The 9,378-nt window shown below is 49.7% G+C and overlaps 1 long non-coding RNA gene across 1 annotated transcript; it reads left to right on the top strand.

The window, feature by feature from the left end:
* On the top strand, window positions 1-4,758 carry LOC104994922. The gene is made up of 2 exons (XR_826005.1): window positions 1-504; window positions 3,518-4,758. It is a non-coding gene; the product is annotated as an uncharacterized LOC104994922 (long non-coding RNA).
* Window positions 4,759-9,378: the final 4,620 nt, after the last annotated feature.

Genomic DNA, 9,378 nt, shown 5'->3' with positions numbered 1-9,378 from the left:
TCTGCCATAAGGGTGGTGTCAACTGCATATCTGAGGTTATTGATATTTCTCCCAGCCCTTAGAGGAAACCAACTCGGCTGCCCCTTGATTCCAGACTTAGAGACTTCAGGTAAAACAAATGTCCTGTCTATTTAGGCCCCAGTGTGTGGGGCTCTGTTCTGGCAGCCCTGGGAAACTGATACAGGAACAGTGATAGGTTCCAGTATTAATAATCAGGACCTGCTATCTTTGGGTGGCCATTATTTGGTCTCTCACCAAGGAAGAACTTATTTCCTTGGCTTTTTCTGGTTCTAGAGACACTGCACATTCCTTGGCTGGTAGCCACTTCCTCCAGCTTCTAAGCAGTTGCTAAACTGTCACTTCCTCTCTCACTTTGACCCTCCTCCCCTCTTTTTTAATAGTCCTGGTGATTACACTGGCCTGTTCTAGATAATCCAGGATAACCTCCCCATCTCAAGACCCTTGATCTTGATCACATTAGCGAAGTGTCTTCTGCCACATAAGGTAACGTATTCACAAGTTCTATTGATTAATTAGGATGTGGGCATCTTTGTTGTTGCTGAGCCACTCAGTCTTATCCAGCTCTCTTGTGACTCCATGGACTGTAGTCTACCAGTCTTCTCTGTCCATGGAGTTTCCTAGATAAGAATACTGGAGTGAGTTGCCATTTCCTTCTCCAGGAGATATTCCTGACTGAGAGATTGAACCAGAGTCTCCTGCACTGGCAGGAGGATTCTTCCACTGAACAACCAGAGAAGCCTAGGGACATCTTTAGGGATCTCTTGTTCACCCTCTATTTCCATTTTTATAACCTTTTAAAATTCATGAATGAGTATTGAATTTTGTTAAGTATTTTTCTGCAACAATTGATGTGATTTTTCTTCTTTAGCTCATTAATATGCCTTATTACATTGCTTGATCTTCAAATGTTGATCAGCCTTGCACCCCTGGAATGAACATCATTTGGTTATGTAAAATTCTTTTTATATGTATCTGAATTCTATTGGCTAATAATTTGTTACCGATTTTTTATGCCTTTATTCATGAGAGTGGTATTAGTGTATAGTTCTCTTTTTTTGTATCTCTTTTGTTGGTTTTGGCATCAGGATAATGTTAGCTCTTGGAATGAATTAATTAGGAGCCATTCCTCCTCTTCTGTTTTCTGAAACAAATTGTGTAGAATTGGTATTAATTCTTCTTTAAACATTTGGTAGAATTCTTCAGTAAAATCATCTGGGCTTAGGTTTTTTTTTAAATTATGGATTCAGTTTTTAATGTTGGATTAAAATGATTTGTTTCACATGGTGAGTTGTGGATTTTTTGAGAAATTGGCCTGCAGCTCTGGGTGGTTAAACATGTTGCTTAGACTTGTGGTAGTTTCGGTTGCTGTTTCCTCTGATGCCTGCAGGGTCTGTAGCAACAGCCATTGTTTCGTCCCTGATGTTGGTGGCCTTTTTTTTTTTTTTTCTTTTTCTCCTCTGTTAGTTTCTGCTACAAAACTACAGATTTGTCCATTTTATTGATCATTTCATAAAACAAATTCTATGTTTCATTGAAACTTCCCTATTTTCTGTTTTCATTTATTATTTCCTTCTTGCTTTGGGTTTATGTTGCTCTTTTTGTTTTTGAGGTTCTTGAGGGTAGAAGCATAGATTATGAATTTAAGCCTTTTCCTTTTTCCCAGTGTATGCATTTACTGCTGTGAATGTCCTTTTCAGCACTTCATTACCCTTCCCCACAAATTTGGATATGTTGTATGTTCATATTCATTCAATTTAAATGTTTATTTTGATTTCCCTGGAGATTTCTCTTTGACTCTTAGATTACTTAAATTGTGTTATTTCCAAGTGTTTTAGAGAATTTTCTGTTATCTTTCTGTTACTGATTTTCTATTTTGATTCTGTTGTGTTTCAGGAACACACTCTTTATTATTTTAGTTTTTTTAAATATGTTGAGCTTTATTTTATGGCCCAGGAAATGGTCTGTCTTGGAATATGTTCCAAGAGCACTTGAAAAAAGCCCATCCTGCTGTTGCTGGGCTGGTAACAGCGCGGTCAGCGGGACCCTGCTGGCTGGCGGCCCTGTGCTCTGTGTCGTTGCTGGTTTCTCTAGTTGTTCTACCAGTGGTTGACAGTTTCCAGCTGAGCTGACTCTTCAGCCCTGTATTTGTTGTATCAGTCTGCTCAAGCTGCTGTAACAATGAACCATAGAAATTTATTTCTCACAGTTCTGAAGGCTACAAAGTCCCAGATCAAGGTCGGGCAGGGTCATTTTCTGGTGAGGACTCTCTTCCTGATTTGTAGACAGTCACCGTCTTGCCTGTTTTCACATGGCCTTTCTTTGGTGCCTGTGTGTATCTTCACGCTATGTTAGGGCTTACGTCTGCCAATTAATTTTTTATTTTCTAGTTATTCTGTTTTCATTTTTCTGTTCTTTTTCCTATCTCCCTGTGAGTTTCTTGAAAACATTTTAAAATTCCATCTCTGTTTCTCTTTCTTTCTCTGTCTTCCTCTTCTTGTAAGGCCAGTAACCCTACTGAATTAAGATCCCACCTTTATGACCTAACTTAACTTTAATTACCTCCTAAAAGCCCTGTCTCCAAATACAGTAAACTGGGAGTTAAGGCTTCAACATACAAAGTTTGGAGGGACACAGTTCAGCCCAGAGCATTCATGAATTTGTTTCCCTTTTCAACTCAGTTTTTGCTTCACATGTTTTACTGCTGTGTTGTTTGGTACACATACATTTAGGATTGATATGTCTTCTTGGTGCACTGACCTTTTATGATTATATAGTACCCTCTTCTCTCTTATGATTGTCTTTGCTCTTGAAAGTTTGTTGCTGAGCTGTGAAAAATGCTGGGATCCTTGGCCTCCGGGGGAGAGGAATTCAATCCAGGGGACTTCCCTGGTGGCTCAGATGGTAAAGTGTCTGCCTACAACGTGGGAGACCCGGGTTCGATCCCTGCATCAGGAAGATCCCCTGCAGAAGGAAATGGCACCCCACTCCAGTAGTCTTGCCTGGAAAATCCCACGGATGGAAGAGCATGATAGGCTACAGTTCATGGGGTCGCAAAGAGTCAAACAAGACTGAGCGACTGACCTGACCTGACCTGACCTGACCTGAACTGTGCATAGTCTATTGGTGTCATTGTTTACCAGTTCAACTAAAGTGTAGAAATCTTGTTTTATATCTCCTCACCTTCCTCATTTATAAAATTGTTTTAAACACTTCCTCTACTTGCATTTAGAACATTGAACAGTGCTAGGATTTTGCTTCAACCATCAAACATAATTTAGAAAACTCAGTGGGAGAGGGAAAGTCCGTTGTATTTACCCATATTTTTGCTTAATGTTTATCCTTCCTGATGTTTCAAGGTTCATTTTTTTCTTTTCCTTTTTCATTTCCTTTCTATTTAGACAAGTGTCACCATTCTTTTAGGGTAGGTCTGCTGGTGAATAAGTTCCTCAGTTTTCCTTCATCTGAGAATGTCTTGATTTTTTCTTCACTCCTGAAGGATATTTCTGCAGGGTATAGAAGTCTGGGTTCACAGTTCCTTTCAGCACTGGAAAAATATACCACTTCCTCCTGGGCTCCACGGTCCTGCTGACAAGTCAACTGTCTGTCATTCAAATTATTTTTCCCCGACAGGTAAGATGTCATTTTTCTCTTGCTGCTTTCAAGAATTTTTCTTTTGTCTTTTATATTCAGAAAATTAATTGTGATGGCATGGATTTCTTTTTATCTGGTTTGGGGTGTGCTCAGCTTCTTGATTCTGTAGGTCAATGAGAAGTCTTGAGCCATTATTGCATGGAGGTCTCTTTCAGCCCCACCCACTTTCTCTCCTGGGACTCTGCTGACATATGTGTTTGATCTTTTGTTAGGTCCCTGAGACTCCTTGTTTTTTTAAGTCTAGTTTCTCTGTTCTTCTAACTGTGTAATTTCTATTGTTCTATTCTCTAGTTTGTGGATTCTTCTCTTGTTTATTCTGCTCTTGAGCCCATCCACTGAGATCTTTATTTTGGTTCCTGTTGTTAAGAGCAGCCACCTAATTGCTGGGTGATTGCAGGTTCCCAGTTAGGCCTCCTCTAATGCCACCCCAGAGGGTGTTAGGGCACCTTGATGTCTGGTGAGGAGGGACGTCTAGGCTTACCACTTGGCCTTTGCTGGCCTGTGGAAGGAGGGGCCAGTTTTTCTTCTGTGATGCTTGGATGAATTAGAGCAGTTCGTGTCTAAAAGCTGTCTTGCCAGGCTGCCTTCTTCCTTGTCCTCTGAGAGCAGGCTTTTGTTTGGGCTTTGTACCCACTGGTATGTCTGCCAGGGTTTTAATTATACTTGCAAGAAGAATAGGGGAAAGTCTGTCTACTCAATCTTCCTGGAAGTGGAAGTTGATTTACTTTTGATAGCTGTTGTCAAGTTGTCCTTCGTTACATACATGTGGTGCAAAGACTGTTCTCAGTTGTTTTTATAATGATGCATTTTGCTTTGCAGAAATGTTTGATTTTTATATAGTTGAATATATAAATCCTTAAGAAAGTGAACTCAGTTATGTAACATGTTTGGAAAGACCTTTCTCATATGAAAAACTCTCTTTCTTCTAGCTTTGTTGGTTTTTTTCTGGTCTTGTTTTGTGAACCATCTGGAATTAATTTTGGTATAAGTAGCAATATAAATCTCCCTGCACCATTCCCACCACCCCCACGGCTACCCGCTTTTCCCAGCTCTATTTACTAAATAATAAATATTTTATGGTGTTGAGGAAGTTCTTTAATTTGGTACATGCTTGTTTGTAACTGTAATAGCCAGTCCTGAGGAGAGCAGTCACAGAGCTGCAGGGGCTGTGCCGGGCGGTGGAGCTGAGACCCCCTCGGCTGCTGCTTGTGACGGCCAGTGCTGTGAGCTGAGAAGGCCTGCTGGCCCGCCCACTGGGTTTTGGGGGACCTGGACCCTTGCGAGGTTGGAGGCCAGAGGCACCGAGGCCAACAAGAGGGTGTCTAGACCAGCCCCCTGGTCACTGCACCTTCCGTCCTGACAGCCCTGCAGCCTGGGTGACGGTCCACGCCACATCTGTGAGAGGGGGACCAGTGAGAATGGGGAGCGGGGCATGTGGAGGCCTGGTTTGGGGTCCACAGTGCAAGCATGGGCATTGGAGGCAGTGCCCAGTTCCTGGCCCCTGCTTCTGCTTCCAGGTCTTGAGGAGCAGGGGGTAGAGATGGGAGCGTGGACCGACGCATTGTGAGATGTGTCCCTCCACCCCCGCTGTGAGGCCGCCCCACCACCCTCGTGCCTCTCCCTGCAGTCCAGCTCTGGCTCCTCCTCGGTCAGGTGCAGTGTGGTCTATGGCCTGGCAGGCCGGGGTGCCCAACACGAACTAGGACAGCTGGACATCACTGGACTAGAGGGTTTCTAGGTGCCTCTCTGGAGAAGACAATGGCACCCCACTCCAGTACTCTTGCCTGGAAAATCCCATGGACGGAGGAGCCTGGTAGGCTGCAGTCCATGGGGTCACTAAGTCAGGCACGAATGAGCGACTTCACTTTCACTTTTCACTTTCATGCATTGGAGAAGGAAATGGCAACCCACTCCAGTGTTCTTGCCTGGAGAATCCCAGGGACAGAGGAGCCTGGTGGGCTGTTGTCTATGGGGTCGCACAGAGTCGGACACGACTGAAGTGATTTAGCAGCAGGAGCAGGCGCCTCTCTGGCTAGCCCTGGGTGGGCATTTTAACCTCTCTGAGCCTCAGTTTCTCCTCTGCAGAGAAGGCAATACCCAGGCAGGGGTGAGGGCTGATGGGGCGGTTGTTGGGGTCGTCAGTGTTGCCTGTCTTTCCAACGCTCTGTTGACCAGCAGCCCAGGAGCCAGCCGGCTTGGCGAGCACAACGTCCCTCCCATCCCCACAGCTCAGGATGTCTGGAGAGCCTCGCTGTGTGGCCTTGGGCTGGTAGCTAGTTGTCTGTATAAAACTTTGCCTCCACAATTGAATGCATTCCTGAAGGAGACTCTCCTTCCAGAGCTCTCGACTTCCATCGGCCTGATAACCCCGGCATTCAGTCAAGTCTGTGGCTGACCAGCCCAGGCCCTGCTCGGCATTCAGACCAGCCGAACCTGGGGAGGGGAAGGTGACCGCAGGGCCCTCACACCAGAGCAGGGTCAACGCTGACCAGCAGCCCTTCCTGTTGGAGAGTGCCGGGTGGAGCCAGTTCCCCAGACTGGTGCCAGCCAAGCAGAGTGGATCCTCATTAGCACCCAGAGCCAGCAGCTGGCCTGTGCCCGCGCTTCTGCTGGAAAACCGTCAGGAAATGTTCCAACTCAGACTCCACAACGTAAGGCTGGTTTCATGTCACTTCTCATTTATTAATTCAGTCTGTTCTAAGTTGTACAGTTACGAAAATAACAAAACCAAAGCCAAAAGCCCAGGAATATTTACACTCTCTCATGTAGTGAGGTCAGTCTATGCTGTCGCACAGGGTCGGTTACGCTTGGTACCACAAGATGTTCGTAATTTAGACAAAATCGGACAGATTAACAATTATATGTACAGTAAAATAGAAGGGGAAGTCATTCAAGTATCAAAATACAGACAAAGATTAAATAACATTTTATTACAATTCAGTCCCATTGCCACACCGTTAGCAACAACACTTTGTGAACTGCGTCTGACAGTCGTCCTGCAGGCCTGGGCCCCCCTACACAGGCTGAGGGCAGACCAGCCTGCTCAGCCCCAGGCTTCTCGAGGGACTCCCCAGAGCACTGGAGGCCCTGGAGGGGTGTGAGCATCGCAGAGGCAGAGCCTGTCTGGAAGGAAGCCCCGCTCGCTCAGAGCAGCTGCGAGGAAGAGGGTGGACCAGAGAGCGCCTCCATCTCGAGTCCTGCCTGAAGGGCCTGCACACTTCAGAACGGGGCTGCGCTCGTGTGCAGAAGCGAGGCTTCTCCATGTGAAGCCTGTCCTCAATGTTATAATATTTCTTTCTAGGGAAGGGAGAGTACCTGTCCCAGAGGAGGAGTAAAAAAAGATCTAGCCCCTCCCTTTTTGACTACTGAGAAATAAACCAATCTCAAAATCCAGAGCAGATTAGCCAAGGCTTTCCAATATGAAAACACCCTGAATAAATAAGATATAGCAGCTTCAAGAGGAGGAGACACCTACCTAGGACATAAAAACAAAAAACAGCTTGAAGAACTCATCGTAGTGTCTACAGTTTTCTTTATGGATCCACCACCCACCACGAGGGGCCTACTTAGAGGAGACCGGCCTTCCTCAGGAGGAAGAGGGCACAGCACGTGTGCTGTGGCCGGACCAGCAGTCTCCCCACCTAGCTTGGGCTCCTTGTCCATCCCTGGAAGAAGGATGGGCTGAATACTGCACAGTAGAACCGTCAGGCCCTGGGAGCGGCAGGACATGAAGTCAGACTTCCGGTGTTGAAGTCCTTGTTTAGTACCGAAAGGGCAGGACCACCTGTCTCCATCCCAGAGTAAGGACGACCCCCTGGGCCTGCGACCCCACACCCCTGGTGCGGACGGTGCAGGGGGCCTGCCCCCGGAGCTCCTGGCCGGGGGGTGGGGTGCTGCCAAGGCCTTGGACCTACTGACCCCAGGACCGACTGCACCGCGCCAGCAAAGGGCCTGCTTGGGGAGGAAAGGCTCTGCTCTGCGAGCTGCTAGACACACAGCTGACCTGGTCCAGCCCCAGTGAACAAGATCCTCCCATTCTACTGCCTCCAGGAGGAGCGACGCAACCAAAGGCGCAAAGCAAAGCCAGCCAGCAGGATGGCTCGGGCGGCGGCACTGCAGGCCCTGGAGGCCACGCTGGGGGAGCAAACGGCCTCTGCGCCCAGCCTTCTCCGCCCTCAGAGCCTGGGGTGAGCCCAGAGCTGAAAGGACAACAGTCAGACCAAAGTGAGTCCTAATCATACACACCTGATTAGATAAATCACACACCTGCAGGCAGCCGCCTCAGCTGACCTACCCGTTAATGCCCAAGACAAACAGCTGCTTCCTCTCCTTTCTGATCCGACTCGGCCGGCCTGAGGTCACTGGAGAGCCCGTGGCCTGCAGCCCAGGGCGGTGTTCGGACCACGGCGGCCCGGGACCTGCTCGTCCTTCTGCCTGGCTCGACCTCTACGCTCTGCCCGCCGGGGTCGGAGTGGAAGCCGCCACAGCCGCGCTGGGCTCCCGGCAGGGACGAGAAACCGTGTGCGGCTCAGAAAGGAGCAGCGGCTGAAGGGGGCGCCTGTCGGGCCACTCGGTTCACCCAGCGCCTCCTCTCGGAGCTGCCCAAGCGCGTCCATGCCCTGGCCTGAGGACAGACCCTTGGACCGTATGGCCACTGGTCTAAAGATTGGCAGTTTAACCTAGAGGTTTGAGCCAAGTGTTAATTTTATAAAAAAAAATTTTTTTTCTATTAAAAAACGTTTTCTGGACAAGTCACTTCTACGGCCTCTGGAGTCCCTAGTCTCATCTGCTAGAGGCTGGAGGGCTGCTCGGCACCGGGGCAGGGCTCCCTCCACGAGGCCTGGCGGCGGGCCCGGGCCCACAGCCGGGAGGAGTCCTGCGGGCAGAGGTGGGCCTGGGTCTCCAATGCAGGTGAGGCGGCGGTGGCAGCGGCGGTGGCGGGAGCCTGCGCTCCGCACGGCTGTTTCTGCAGCACAGTCGGTTCCTCGGTGGCTCAGCTTGGCAGAAGCAAACACAACGGGGGGAGGAAAAGGTTAACCAAAGGGGCTGCACAGTGGAGGAGACGGAGAGGAAACAGGGAGGCAGAGCAGAAGGTCTCTCGCGGCCTCCCCGAGCACCCTCCGTGGCTCAGGCATCTGCTCGGAAGGCACGAGGGCAGGAGGCAGGAGACCCACCTCGGCTTGTCCACCGGGTTTCGGCTCTAAAGGAACCGCCGCCACTGAGCGGCGGTGCCCCCCGAGTCGCGCTCCGTGCTATGCTTCCCCCCACGGAACCGCGGCTCCCCACCCAAGGGCGCGGGGCCTCCGCGCCGCCTTCCCCGCTGCTGAGCCCTGACCCCACACCACGGAGAAGGGCCAGCAAGCACTGCCCAGCCCAGGTCCCCGCCCTCAGGCGGCGGCATCCCGAGGGGAGGAAGTGCAGGGCACTGACCCCCCTCCTGCGGGTCCCCCAGGGCGGCCTTCCTCTTCCGCCCGCCTGTCACTCCCTGGCCAGGGCGTGAGGAGCCAATCCCACTCCATGCAGCTCAAGACCCCCGAGACAAAGACTCCAGGGGCGTGGAGCCAGCCTGTGGGTGTCTAGGCGCTCAGAGTCGCAGGCTTTGGAGCCAGGCATGTGCCCCAGGGGCCTCACAGCGGGCTGACCCCGGCCCAGCTGAGGTCTCACGGCAGGAAGACAGGCCACCGGGCAGCGGGAGCTGCGGGGCGG

The sequence above is a fragment of the Bison bison genome, unplaced genomic scaffold, assembly GCF_000754665.1.
Source record: "Bison bison bison isolate TAMUID 2011002044 unplaced genomic scaffold, Bison_UMD1.0 scf7180017864270, whole genome shotgun sequence".
In the NCBI taxonomy this organism is placed as follows: Eukaryota; Metazoa; Chordata; class Mammalia; order Artiodactyla; family Bovidae; genus Bison; species Bison bison.
The sequence above is the reverse complement of the archived record's forward strand: the minus strand, read 5'-3'. Positions and strand labels throughout refer to the sequence as shown.